Here is a 9,521-nt window from a genome sequence, read left to right as displayed (position 1 = left end):
TCAGGCTTCTTGTCTCCCGACCCTATTCTCCTGCCTCATTATGACCTCCATGAAGGGTTTGAGGATGTGGTGTATGGAGTCAAACTACAGGGTTTGATTGCAATATTGTCTTGGCTTGTTACTTGGGAAGAGATCAGTACCATATTTGTTTTTAATTGGAAAGTTTTTTTTTTTTCCCCAACATCTTTACTTGAGCAAGGGACAATTGTTGAGCATGCACAGAGGTTTTTCCTTGCCCGATGAACTCATCAGAAGTAAAAGTAGAGTGACATTGTTTTTCTGGCCATGGATACCATACTCTTTGATTAATTTATCTTCCATAGTTGGTCTACCTGGTACCCCATGGACAGGAATAAAAACTAATTCAGGTTTGTTCATGCTATACAGATGTTGACATAAGCAATAATTATATTGTTTAGTTGACATGACCAAGGTTTGAGAAACTCGTGCAAGGGTGGTGTCAGATTTGTGTGAAACCTATAAAGAAAAGAATGAGGTTAATATGAAAGAGGCAGCATTTGAAAGAAAGCCCATAGTGGAGGATCAGAGAGAGAATAGGATAGATTGAGACAAGTAATCTCCAGTGAGCTTCTCAATAAATGGGAGGTTTTGTTTAAAAAGATCCTCCCTTTACTCCCCCCACACACCAGGAAGGAGAGAAACTTAAAGGGGGAAAATAGATGAAAGCAAAGTTTTTTGATCTGTGATCTTGAGGAAAGCTGTTTGCTTTGTGGTGTCATCTTGCTTCTAGAGCCTTGACTCTGAAATCCTTACTATGAGGTCACCTGTAGGGATGGTCTTTCAGTTGTCCTGAGAGTGATGACTGGCTCTACCTTGATGTGGCTCACATGAATTCAGACAGTGTGATAGCAGTGTAGGTGGTTAGCAGTACTTCATAAAGTCCTTCCTAATAAGGTAATAGTACACACTTTTTCTAAAAATCTTGATGTATACCTGATCTCCTGGTTGAAAGAGATGGTTTAATGGATTTTTTCCTATAAGTTCTTTTTATGTCTAGATTTTTATGTTCCACTTGCCCTGATGATTGAGGATGGTATGAAGTAAGAAATTTTAATGAGTAATCCAGAGATTTGGGGAGTGAGTTGTTTATTTCTACTAAAAAATGAGTTTCTTGGTCTGATTCAATCTATAAAGAAATGCCAAGATGAGGAATAACCTCAGTTGTTAATTTCTTTACCACTATCATGGTGTCACTTGAACCTGGGAGACAGAGGTTGCAGTGAGCCGAGATTGCGCCCCTGCACTCCCGCCTTGGTTACAGAATGAGACTCTGTCTCAAAAAAAAAAAAAAGGTGTTACAATAGAGGAATTGGTTAATAGGGCCTGTGTACAGGTGGTCTGCTACTGTGTTGAGAGGTGCGGAGTCTTATTAAGTCATAAAAGAATGGACACAGAATGGGGGAATGGGGAATGTGGAGGTAAAGAAGGGAACCTAATATAAGAATACTGAATTTGCCAACTAAGGTACCAGTTGTGACTACTTCGTGCAGGAATGGGAACATGCCTGATGCCATAGAGTCTAATTGACTTGAGAATGCGGGAGGAAAATAAAAACTCAGGACCCCAATTCACCATGCCAAAAGGAAAAAAAAAATTAAACTGAAATGTGAGTTGCGCAAGAAACTGCCTTTTCTTTTGTTCCTAAGCAGATAGTTAGAGATAAAATGTTAAATAACTCCATAGGTAGTTACTCTGTGTTCACCTTATCTTATGTAAAGTGCAGATTTACTGAGCGCTGGATGAATACGTAATTGACTATTCCCTACCTATTTCTTTTCCCTTGCAACATGTGGATTATCATACCCTCCTTTTTTCCACAATGGCCTGCCTTTCCCCTTTAAATACTGAGGCCCTCAAATTCATTTTTGGAAAAAGGCATGGACCACAGACTGTTTCTGTGATTCCATGTTTAATTTCTTCTGGGCATATGCTTAACTTTGGCAAAATAACCTTCTAAATTGATTGAGACCTGTCTCTGATACTTTCTTGTTTACAAGAAATATAGTATAGGATATCTGTTGATGAAAAGAGTCAAACTGTCAAATATTTGAAGAGATTTATTCTGAGCCAAATATGAGTGATCATGGCCAGTGACACAGTCCTCAGGAGGTCCTGAGAACATGTGTCCAAGGTAGTTGGGGTGTAGCAGGACAAACCACAGACAAAACCCCTCAGACACTGAGTTAAAGAAGGAAGGGCTTTATTCAGCCAGGAGCTTTGGCAAGACTCATGTCTCCAAAAACTGAGCTCCCCGAGTGAGTAATTCCTATCTCTTTTAAGGGCTTACAACTCTAAGGGGGTCCACGTGAGGGAGTCGTGATTGATTGAGCAAGCAGTAGGTATGTGACTGGGTGCTGAAACAGAACAGGACAGGGATTTTCACAGTGCTTTTTCACATAATGTCTGGAATCTATAGATAACATAACCAGTTAGGTCAGGGGTCAATCTTTAACCACCCAGGGCGTGACGCCGGGCTGTCTGCCTGTGGATTTCATTTCTGCCTTTTAGTTTTTACTTTTTCTTTCTTTGGAGGCAGAAATTGGGCATAAGACAATATGAGGGGTGGTCTCCTCCCTTATTTATACAGCTTGGTTTTACGTATTTTAGGAAGGCATGAGACATTAATCAAATACGTTTAAGAAAATACATTGGTTTGGTTTAGAAAGGCAGGACAACTCAAAGTGGGGGCTTCCAGCCTGTAGGTAAATTTAAATATTTTCTGGCTGACAATTGGTTGAGGTTGTCTGAAGACCTGGGATCGACAGAGAGGAATGTTCAGGTTAAAGATAAAGGATTATGGACACCAAGTTTTATTGTGCAGAGGAAGCTCTTAGATAGCAGATTTTAGAGAGACCAGGTTGTAAATAGTTTTTTTAATAGGACTTAAAAGTGTGCCTGGCTCTTAGTTGATTATCTCCTGGATCTGGGAAGGAAGAAAGGAAAACAAAAGGGAAAGGGATTCTCTATAGAATGTGGATTCTTCCCACAAGACACTTTGCAGGGCAATTTTAAGGTATGGCAAGGAAATATATCTTGGGGTTAAACATTTTTTTTCCTTGTCTCATAATGTTATGCCAGAGTCAGATTGAAAAGTAAGCCACAATATATACGGTCCAATAAAACCCAACTGATGAGAATTTACAGTTTGTAGGGCATGACTCCCTAGACCCCTTAGGTAGAAATTTGGGTAAGAAAAAAATCAGAGCTTAGTCCTCATATCCAAGAGGCAAGAGGTTGTTCTGAATACCCCAAACAATCCTATTCTTTTCATGGTAGTATAGGTGAAACGGTTTGCCAAAGTTGGGTAAGCCAAGAGCTGGCTATGTGAGAAGTGCTCATTTTCAGGCTTTGCAGTTCAATGGCTCCAAGAGCCAGGAAATGAACTCTGAAGTAGCATCGGGAGGAGGGCATCTATAGAGGTTTAGCATGGGCAGCAAAAGCAGGAATTCATCGGTGACATTTAGCTGCCCCTAGGAATTTATGCAGTTGCTTTTTGTTTTTGGGAGAGAGATGGGTAAGGCTGATTCAAGGCATTTTGTGCTATTTTTAGTGCCCTGAGATATCTCATGTCCTAAGCAGGTAACAGTTGTTTGCATCCACTGATGTTTAGATATGAAGGATTTAAGGCCTCATTCAGCTACTTATTTTAGGAGAATGAGGGAGTCTATAAGATCACTCTGTTTAGTTTGGCTATAAAGAAAGAGGTTATTAATGTATTGAAAAAGAGTGAAGCCTTGAGTAAAAGCTACAGGGTTGAGATTGGTTTTACGGACTTAGAAAAATATTGAGGGGAACTCATAATATCTATGAGGTATGCATCTATGCTGATTGTCTTCCTCTAAACATAAGTGCAAAGACAAATTTTGAGTCCCAGAGTAATGGAATTAAAAAGAAAGCTGACCAGAGGTTAATTACTATAAACCAGACTGCATCAGCAGGAATTGAGGTCAGAATAGTGGCTGGATTAGGAATTATGGGGTGATGGGGCATTATAAGAGTTTATGATTCTCAGATCTTGTACAAATCTAAGATGGGATTTGATTCCCATCTAAATCAAATTTTACTTTTATTATTGGCAAGATTAGGGTATTGCAGGGTAAGAAGGTATAAGAAAACCCTGCTATAAAATAGTCGATTATAGGTTCAATTCCTTATTTTTCATCTTGAAAGAGAGAGTATTGGGCTACTTATAGGAAAAGTTTATTACTCTTCCAGGTAACACCCATTGACTGTGCACTCAGTAGCTATCCAATCTCATTTATATGTGAGGCCCAAATACTAAGTGGGATATCTTTTAGGACTGCATCCTCTTCAGAAGATTTTAAATTGATATGGGTTTCCATTAGGGAAGGTAGGAAGCTTGAGGTTTGGTCTGAAGGTAGGAAAATAAAAAACATCTTTATAATTATACTCTATGGTGGCATTAAATTTACATAACAAACCTCTGCCTAAAAGGTTTGCCAGTAAGAAGTCAGAAACTAGAAAGGCGTGATGGATGTTAAGAGGGCCTACAAATATTGGGTGGCCTAAGATGTAGGCAATGAAACAGGCTTCCCTGGAGTTCCAACAGCTGAATAGAATTAGAGGTGATAGATAGAGATGAATACTTTGAGCCAGTAGTAGAGAAAGTCACGTCAGTGTCAATTTAAAAATTCAGTTCTTGATCTTCTATTTTAAGGATGGAGGATATGCTTCCTCTCTCAGAAAGAGGAAAATGGATCCTCTGAGGAAGTTGGGGTCAGGAGAGATTGTTTAAGCTTTCCTTTCTTTTAAGTGCAGGACAATTGTTTTTTTCAATGTCTGGCTTTGTATATAGTACCTGCAAACATCTTGAAATGAATAGGGGAGGCTCTGGGGCTGGTAAGAAAAATGGGTGGGACTTGAGTTGCCCCTAGAGTCATAGATGTGTTTTTATAAAGACTAAATTTGCAAGGCAAGGACAGTTGATGTTAATTTTTCCCCCCTCCTCTTTTCCTGCAAGCCTTTTTTCAATGAATGGGGTAGAAGCTTCAATCATAATGTTGAAGAGACTGTCCTGCCCAGACAAAAAAGCTACTGTGGATTTGCTTCCTTATTCCAGACAGAGGATTTCCAATAAAGGTGGAAATAATAAGATTTTTCTGTTCTGGGGCTTTGAGGTTAAATGCAGCACGCCTTTGGAAAGTCTGTATACAACATTCCACAAAAATCTTGGCATCCTTTTCTTTCTGAGTGTACTTTTCAACCTAAGACCAATTCACTTTGGTGGGAAAGGTCTCTACTATCACTTTTAGGAGGCCCTAAATATCAGCTGCCAGCTGAGTCATTTCCTCGTCATTTGCAGGAAGGCCTGGGAGAAGTTCTGGCTACCTGTTTTCTTTATGTGTGTTTGCTGCTGGGGAGAGGTAGTTGTCCCTAGGGGGTTGTCTGGCTTGTCTGGTAACCACAGTATCACCCTGGGTAGGAAGAGCCAATCAAAATCCCTAGGAGGGGAGTTGTATATTGTCACTAACTTTTCTAACTTCTCTCTAAGTTTGATAGGATCTTCTGAAAGGTGTATATTTTGGGGGTGGGGTGGGGTGTGGTATAAAACGACTTTTTATTTTAAAAGATCTGCTGCTGTCCAGAGGACATGAATTCTTTGCTGTGGGCACTAAGGATACATCCACAAAAGGAATTTCATGGGAAGACTTGCAGCTGATGGGATCTGATTATATAGACCCAGAAAGTAGATGGAATTATAAGGGACAATGAAATGAGCCCTGCTGTGTATCCCTGGGGCCTCTGACAAAGTTATTTTCTGACTATCAGCATTTACATAAGTAACTTGTATTCCCTGGCCTGGAGATTAGGCCAGAGTGCTTTCTGCTATTCTTGCAGGGAAAAAGAATTTAAAGAAGGAAGCTGGGTGTTTAGGGACTTTTTTTTTTTTTTTCTTAGAAGTCAGAGGAGCTTCAGGGATTATAGGAATTTGCTTAGGAGTCTGGGCTGGATTTGAGGGAGAGAAACATAAGTCAGGGTCTGGAGATTCAAAATACCTTCCGGAAGGTTAGGGATATGGAATTGAGAGTAAAGAAGAGCACAGTTGCAGGGGAAAGGAACATGTACAGTAGATGTGGATTTTTAACTTTTGTTCTAAGTCTAATTTCTGTTCTTAATCTTGAGGGAATCTCTAAGCCTAGCCATAATGCTCTTTTTTGTCCTACTTCCGATTTCAACTTCCCGTAGGTACCAAAAAATCATTTGTTTAGGATGAGAGTTCTCTAAAAATCTTTCTAAAAGTTTTTCTAAATCCATGAATTCATCATGTAGCCATTGCAAATAGGATCTCCAAGCATATATCCACTCTAACAGCAACTCAATCCAATAAATCTTTTCATGAAAAAACCTGGAGGTAACTTTCTAGGTTTAGAATACATTTTTATCATGAATTCAAGAGGTATCCCCAAAGAGGTGCAGAAGATGCAGCTCCAATGATCCAAAAAACACTCCCAAAAATAGCCTAAGAAAGCAAAAACCCTCATTGTCACAGGCAGTAAGAATAATGTTTGTGAAAATTAGTGTCTCTGGTGTCCTACACAAGTGAGATGCCTCCAATTACAGACTCTCTAATCTGTGAGATTGGACAGGTGATGCTGGATGGGACTTCCCGCACTGGCAAAGCAATAAGGGTAGAGACAACAAAGACTCCGTATAGAATGGGACCTTGAGAGCAAATGAGACATAGGATTTACTGGGGGAACTTACATACAAGGATGGTCTGGTCATGGAGAGCTGGACAGGAGAACTGCTCCCATTTGTAAAAAGCATGCAGATTATATAACATTTTTATTTAGCACCTGCCACCTAGCAAGCTCCATCTAACCCAAAGCAAAGGGCCTTGATTCCCTGTATGGCCTATATTCTAAGGGATGGGTCAGGGGTTCAGATATCCTTCCTAGCTAAGGAGTGAAACTCTGGGTTGGCTACTCCTGGATTCTTAGACTACAAGGTCATTGTCAGGGTGTTCTTAAGTCATTACTCTCAAGTGCCTCTGCCATACTGACCCCTCATTAAAACAAACTCTCCTGAAAGCTGGCATGGTTGGACAATGAAAATGCTGCTTGCACACTTCATGTTGTTGGGACTCAGAAAGTAATACCCCATAATGAAGGCCTCAGAAGCAAAAGTTTTTATCTGACCACCTTCTGCCCTCCTGTCTCTCAGTCCCATTTGCCTCCAAGGCTAGCCATAAAAACTAGAATTTCTCTTCCCCTGAACAGGTCATAGATATCAGAACCCCTTTTTCCCAAGTCAGCCATAAAACCTAAAAATGTTACTCTAACTTTCCCTCTGTCTTTCTATATAAAAACTGGCCATAAAGGAATCATGTGACCTACCTTGTTTGACTGTAGGTCATAAGACCCCCATTCCAGAGAGATTCCTGTCCCTTACCTAGAAGGAAGGAATGCATGCACAGAGAGGCCAAGAAAAATCTAGACAGGTAGGCCTGGCTGGACTTCTCTCCCTCAGTCTATTAGCATTACTTTTCGTCCAGTCATATTACTATATGGCTGTTCATACTTTGCTGAACTGAAGCATAAAAATAGACAATTTCCCCTCTATCCTTGGGACTCCATTCTGAAGGCTCCTGTATGTACACGTTAAATAGATTTGCATGCCTTTTTTTCCAATTAATCTGCTTTTCTCCAATTGATTTTTCAGCATACCCTCCAATGTCTAGGGTTCCTAGCCTTATGGTAGCCACTTGATGCATCCCTGATAACCTGTACCCATCAGCTGGCAGAAACCAAAGAGCATATCCTCACTGGTTACAAGCCGAGATCTCAGAACATAAAAAGTGATGAAAGGAGAACCTCAGCTTAAAAATTGATGACCCACAGCAAAGTTTGTCCAAACACCTGCCCAATGAGGACAGTAAACCCATCAGTCTATAAAGCCAGTTTTAAAAACATGCCTATAGGACATATGCCTGTGATTCCCTTCCATATGAAAAATTACACAAAAGACAGAGACATAGGAAAACAATGACCATCTCTGGGAGGGAAAGGATGAATTAAAACCAAGAGTACTTCAAATAAAAATCACAAGGAGTCCAGGTTGAAAATGTCCAGGTTGATGTGGTAAAAATGTTTACCTTTTGCTAACTTTTCTGGGTGCTCCCAAGATCTCAGTGGTAACCTCTGGAGTGTGCACGGTGTCCCAGCCAATGATATCTCACTCTCATTGCCAGAACCCACTTGCATTCTGGGCTCCTCGGCTATGGGATCAGTCCAATCCCAAATTGGGGCAGCCACATCAAGTGGTATCTATGGCTAGGAGGGCTCAGCTAGTATGTGGAAGACCCTCACCTACTTCGTTGTGCTCCCTTGGATGGGAGTGAAGATGATAATTGTCTTCTTGAAGTTGCATCATGGAGAGCACAGGAGACCTGAGTTGATTCCTTGCCCCCATCTCTGCATTAGATCCAAGCCTTTTTCTTGAGGAGATGGTAACCATACTCTATTTCATAACCTTCATGTGAATCTGTTTCTAACTGCCTATGAAGATGAATAAAGAGAACCTGAACCATTACAAATCTACTGGGAACCACAGAACTGGTTTGAACCATTACTCTGCACACGGACCAGAAAAAGTGTACAAGACCCTAATCTCACCTTCTTTATTTGTATATAAATGATGACCAGTAAACTGATTTGCCATCTCTTTGCTTGTGGCAAAATGTAGCTTAAAGAAATTAAATTTTGATTGGTCATACGCAAAAAAATCATAAGTATCTATACCCAAAGAACTAGTTCACACAAATGGTTTCTCCTGCTAATCTGAATTTGAAAAGGGAAAGACAAGGATAGTCTCTTGCCATTTTCTTTTGACCAGACTCTACAGGCAGAGATTAGGAGGTTGATGTGGTAAAAATGTTTACCTTTTGCTAACATTGCTGGGTGCTCCCAAGATCTCAATGGTAGCCTCTGGAGTGTGCAGGGTGTCCCAGCCAATGATATCCCATTCTCATTGCCAGAACTGTAGGGAAAGAAAAGTAACTTTCCTCTACTCCTGAAGTTCTGTGGGTGAGGCTCATGAATTGAACTGACAAAAACACAGATTAACAGGAGAATAGCAAACAATTTTTAAAATATTATTTATTATATGTAATAAAGGTATTTCTTATTCTATCCTACCTATTTTATTCTATCCTATTCTACACTATTATAGTCTATTTTATGGGCTTTTTAAAAGTCTTATTACAAGAAATTAAATTTACTTCATGACTCACTAATAGGTTGTGACCTTCAATCTGGAAAAAATGCTAGGTATAGGCTTACTTAATATCACTTTCTTGTATTACTGTGTTCTCAATTACTCTCTATTGTGCTTCAAATGAATTGCACTACTTAAGTGAAATTTAGTTGTGGCTTTGTTGTAAGACCAACGGGTTCATATGCTTGCTACACAGTAAAGTGCAATACACTGAGACAGCAGTGTTTGCAGCAGAGAAAGAGTTTATTGATTGCAGGGCAGCC

General features: G+C 40.0%; 1 protein-coding gene across 6 annotated transcripts in view; it reads left to right on the top strand.

Moving 5' to 3' along the window:
• The first annotated feature begins 767 nt into the window (after window positions 1–767).
• Window positions 768–9,521, top strand: part of LOC105474963 (sperm adhesion molecule 1) — a 35,145-nt gene continuing 26,391 nt past the window's right edge. For 2 of the 6 annotated variants that reach the window (XM_071094556.1, XM_011729925.2), the window contains exons 1-2: window positions 790–915; window positions 1,512–1,627. The gene's annotated coding sequence lies outside the window, so the exon portion shown is untranslated. Of the gene's footprint in view, window positions 916–1,485; window positions 1,628–9,521 lie in introns of all 6 variants that reach the window. The other 4 variants (XM_071094555.1, XM_011729921.2, XM_011729911.2 and 1 more) reach the window with 3 other exon arrangements.

Source organism: Macaca nemestrina, chromosome 4 (genome assembly GCF_043159975.1).
Source record: "Macaca nemestrina isolate mMacNem1 chromosome 4, mMacNem.hap1, whole genome shotgun sequence".
Taxonomy (NCBI): Eukaryota; Metazoa; Chordata; class Mammalia; order Primates; family Cercopithecidae; genus Macaca; species Macaca nemestrina.
This window is presented reverse-complemented; position numbering and strand designations above follow the sequence as displayed.